The sequence below is a fragment of the Hemicordylus capensis genome, chromosome 3, assembly GCF_027244095.1.
Source record: "Hemicordylus capensis ecotype Gifberg chromosome 3, rHemCap1.1.pri, whole genome shotgun sequence".
Taxonomy (NCBI): domain Eukaryota; kingdom Metazoa; phylum Chordata; class Lepidosauria; order Squamata; family Cordylidae; genus Hemicordylus; species Hemicordylus capensis.
In genome coordinates this window covers 304577593-304582448 of record NC_069659.1, presented here as the reverse complement: position 1 = coordinate 304582448, position 4856 = coordinate 304577593, and the positions used below count along the sequence as shown (strand labels likewise).

Genomic DNA, 4856 nt, shown 5'->3' with positions numbered 1-4856 from the left:
AAACAGACATCCCTGGAAATCGGTTCATTTCTCTTAAGCAAAAGGTTTACAGGCTGTGAAAAAGCTAAATGAGTCTCACTGGCAAACCCATTATAGGATTTTGATATGCCATTAAAATGTATTATAGCTGTGCATTTTTGCACCTATGGTTAAGCTTTTCACAATTTCATTAGAAATCCCATTCTTCAAAGGTTTACAACTCAGCCGTAAAAAATCTACTTTGAACTAAAACGAAAGCATGCAAAAGCTGAGTTCCGATGTTTTCTTTCTTGCTCATATTTTAAAATTGTTTGGCCATAACTCAAGTACTTTTACCAGCCAATTTATGCTTTCCTCTTGGCAGCTAGTGCTCTAGAAATGTTTGCCATGAGAACATTAGGAAAATTTTAACTGGCAGCTCAATCCTATGTTGTTGTGAGGAATTAATCTATATTAATCTGGTTTATATAGTAATGTTGGTGTTTGTTACATTAATTGAAGACCCTTATGTGCATTGAGGCACTTACATTGTAACCAGTAAAGAGTCTGTTTAACTTCACTGGCAGATTCTACCTTTGTTTAGAAGCAGTGGTTTTGACAAAGCATAAGGGTACTGATGGCATCCAGATCTGTTCAATGAGAATAGTTGCACGAATGATGGCTTAAGCAATTGAATTAAAGCAGCAGAGATGCTGCAGGTGAGGGCTGTGGCCAATCAATTTCAAAAGTGACAGCTGGGCTACAATTGGCCAGGCCTACCTAAACATGCTGAGGAGAAGAGTCTAAATGGTGAGGCTGAACAGGCTCACAGAAATAATCGATTGGAGTGTCAAATGAGAGTCTGGAGGGGAAAGAGCTGAAGCGAGAGGGAGCAAAAGCAAGAACTCAAGCTAGGAAGGAGATCAAGAAGGCAGACAAGGAAGAGGTGGTCATTAGGAAGATTGAGGGTGAGCAGGAAGGTTGCTTCTGCCTAAGGTAATGTTAAATGAGCTCTGGTCTGAGAACCTTGCCTAAGGAGCTTTGGCCCTCGCTGGAAGCCGAGTCCATGTGTGTTGGGTGCAACAGTGGTGAGGTGTTACTTGTAAGCTGTTCCTAATATAAAGCTTAAATGTAATGGCAGTAAAAGTTTTGGTACCTCTATCACAAACTGGAGAATCTTGTCGCAAATGTTCTTTCATTCTAGCTGAGCGGCTAATTTATGATGCCATAATATGTCTATAACATTTTTAATGTTCTTCTATAAATGTTTTAGTAGCAGCACATAGACAATGAACGTATGTCCAATTACAGCTCTCTTGTGCATCTGAGTAGCTTTATTATACTGTAGTCTGCATATGTAGCAGCCCAATAGTGCTTTTCTTCTTATTTCCCATTTATGAATGAGCTTGGAGTGACAAATAATCAGGTAATATCACTTAAAGACTGAAGACAGTTAAAGACAGTTAAAGTCTTGCTTGCCTTGCATTGTACTTTCAGTCTTGCGTGAGTGATGAAAAGAAGTTAATGGATTTTGAGCTGGTTTGCAAGATCACTAACCAGCACACGTGTTGAAGGTGGGGATGCACCAAGAACATGCCCCAACAGTGTGACAGGATGTGCCTTAGTGGTGTCAAGGTAGGTACATTATCAGAGCTTCTCCACCCTCAATGTGTGTGCTGGTTGGTGATTGTGCAAACCGGCCTATTCAGGGGCGGAGCAACCATTGAGCGGATGGGTTCAAAGAACCTGGGCTGCTGCCAATCAGGGACCATGCCTGGCACCTCAGCCACACACCCTGAGTCTGATGTCAGATTCAGGGGGCATGGCTTTGCTCCCAAATGGGGTTGCGTGGCCCCATTTGAGAGCAAATACCGGCCAGTGCTGCGTTCACAGCGCATTAGGGAGAGCATTCCTGGCCGTGCTGTGAATGTGGCACTGACTGGAATATGCTCCCAAATGGGGTGAGTCCCATTTGGGAGCATATTCCAGCCAGCGCCGCATTCACTGCATGAGCAGGAATACTCTCCCTGCCTTTAAAGGGATGTCAGATGCAGGGGGCGTGGTGGGGGGCCTGGCCGGTGGGAGGTAGATGGGCCTCTGGCTTGGTTCCTCAACCAGTGGGCCCATTGTGAGGTTAGTTGATGAAAGGGGAACTGGAGATATATCAGTTTTATATCAGTTTAACTGTCAAGGCTTTCCTCAAATAATTCTGTGAATTATCGGCCGCATACACACGTAACATGGAACCATGGATCCAATGGACCTGCTGTTCTGCTTCCTCCCATCCTGTAGGAATTTGGATGTAACGGAGATCAGGGAGCCTAAAATCATTGAGATTGCAGAGAAAATCTGTCCTTCTTGCATGAAGGACAGGCCACACAGCCAATCATGTCTGGAAAGAGGGAGGAGATTCCTCCCTCAACTCCGGTCACAGAGAATGCAGCCTGCAGTTCCAAACGGGGATGTAATAGAGGCTGCGTTTAACCTCACATTGGGGCGATGAAACTCATTACAACCCGAGGGTTCAGATTAGAGTTTCAAGAAGAAAACCTCAGGTCAATTGCCTCAAAGAACTAGAGTTTTCTGTATTCATGTGTACAGGTTTGGCAACCCATGGTTCCTTATTCTGGTTCTGCATTATGTGAGAATGCGGCCATAGTGTGATAAGGTTGCTGAGAATTCTTTTAGAGATCCCTAACTTTTCTCACAGAACTACAGTTCCCATTATCCCTTGGGGGAGGAAATGACTGCTAACTATTTTCAACATCTTTTTGTAAAAAGCTATTTTCAAATGCAGAGATTAAGGAGGAGCATAGAGCAGCAGGAAGCACAGGTAACTTCACCTGCAAAGTCACATAATCTGAGGCCAATTTAATTAACTCTAATCTGAGCCCACCAAGCCAAAACAATTTTTCTCAGAGCATGAAACAAAACCTATGTAGTTTAAAGAGAGAGAAAAGGCTTTGATCGTAAAAAAAGAAAAAAGAGGGTGCTCCAAAAATGAAACCAGCACCATGAGAAAAGTGAGAATATGAGGAAGCCGCTACAATGGAACTATACAATTACTTTAAACTGCAGAATGGAGAGAGGGTTATATCTAATCAGAAGCTTAATGGTTGTTTATAGTGGTAAATACTATAAACTAAGCAAATTTCAATGACTATCCTTTATGCTGGACAATTCTGCTTTTGAAAGCTCCAAGCCAATATTAGCTTTATGCATCTTTAAAAATTCTGTTTTAAGTACCTCTTTCCGCATCCCATTTAATCTTTGAATGAACTCTTAAAATGAATTTCAAGGAACTTTAAACAGTAGCCTTCCTTAAATTAATAATTTATCTTCCAATTAATACTATTTTGATTGTTTAATCATCTTCATTATGAGAACTGCGGTATGTGCCAATTCATGAAGAGACACATATATTCTGAAGTGCAGCTTGATCTTCCCTGACTTCCTAACATATTTTATAGCTTTTTATTAACTTATCACCTGAATATTTTTTCATTTGGTAGCCACTGGAAATTTCTTTTATTAAATATCCTATTAGAACAGAACTGGAACCGTGGGATGTGCTTTTACTCATACTTTTTATAATGTATTAATTTAATTTTGTTTCATTAAATGAGAGATGTATTTCTCTGCTTTAGTCAGCACTTAGAGGATATCATTTGTCATAGCAACTGCCTTATGCTCTTCTCATTCTGTCACAGTTCCAGCAAATCCCCAATGTCTTCTGACTACAAGTGTTTCCAAAGTGATTGCAGACGACAACAAGAACAATAATAAATAAAAAACAACCCCCTTTCTGTTCAAAGTCTTGAATGATATATCTTTATTTATGAGCAATTTCTGGTAGGGATGTGCACAAACTCGGCTGGCCTGCTTCAGTTTGTATCCGAACCAAACAGGACCGGGCCCATTCAATTTTGCCCCCACCCCTCAAACCTCCCCTGGGTTTGTTTTGGAGGGGGTCCATGTAAAGGCAAACCATGGGTCCATTCCCCCCCCCCCGCCTCGTGCATGCTCCCTGATGATCACTATCCCAGTCGGGGAGCCAACAGGCGCAGGACTGGCTGCATGGGCTTCCTCTGATCCTGGAAGGATAGCCCACATCAGCCAATAGTATGGCAGCCCATGGGAGGAGCTTCCTCCCTTCGGAGGCCCCCTGCTGTTTCAAGGCCACCCCACCATGAGGCCCTCCCTTACATTTTAAAAAAATACCTTCTGCTGCCCTGATGCTGTTCCTGTCTCTGGGGTGCCTCCAAATATTTTGGGGGGGGGCTTCCCCAGAGCCACGCCGCTGCCCCATGCTCACTGCACTGCTGCCCCTCTGTGCCAATATTTGCCATTTGTGAGGCCAGGGGGTGGTGGGAAAATGGGAGACAAACAGAGCAAAAGCAGCAGCCAGTTACCTGTAAACCATGTTTCAGACAACCCTGCTTGTTTCATACTGATTCATTCCTTCTGATTTCATTGTAACAATGGTAGTCATGCATTTTCACTCTTTATAGCTATAGCCTTAACACTGGGAATAAGCTGAAATGGTGGGAGACCCTAGAATGCAGAATTAAACTTTGATCACTGTGCAGCCAGTGTGGAGGTGGAGTCGCCGTCTTAAGCACATTTACTAGGAAGTTCCAAACAAATCCGATGAAGTTGGCAACTCAATCTCCTTTATCAGCTTGCAATGCTCCATACTCACACTACATAGATGGGCTCAGATGGACAGGCCCACCAGCCATTGTGCCCACTGCCACCACCATAAGTGAGGCCTTCTCGGCTCACAACCCACCCCCTGGCTGCACAAATGACAAAACGGTATGGTACAGTGGGCACAGGGCAGTGGCAGGGCGCATGGCAGTGACAGGGCTCTAGGGAGGCCCCCCAAGAACATTTGG

At 43.5% G+C, this 4856-nt stretch overlaps 1 long non-coding RNA gene across 1 annotated transcript; it reads left to right on the top strand.

Moving 5' to 3' along the window:
• The first annotated feature begins 822 nt into the window (after nucleotides 1–822).
• On the top strand, nucleotides 823–3770 carry LOC128349725 (uncharacterized). The gene is made up of 3 exons (XR_008318955.1): nucleotides 823–954; nucleotides 1456–1593; nucleotides 3669–3770. It is a non-coding gene; the product is annotated as an uncharacterized LOC128349725 (long non-coding RNA).
• The last annotated feature ends 1086 nt before the right edge of the window (nucleotides 3771–4856 follow it).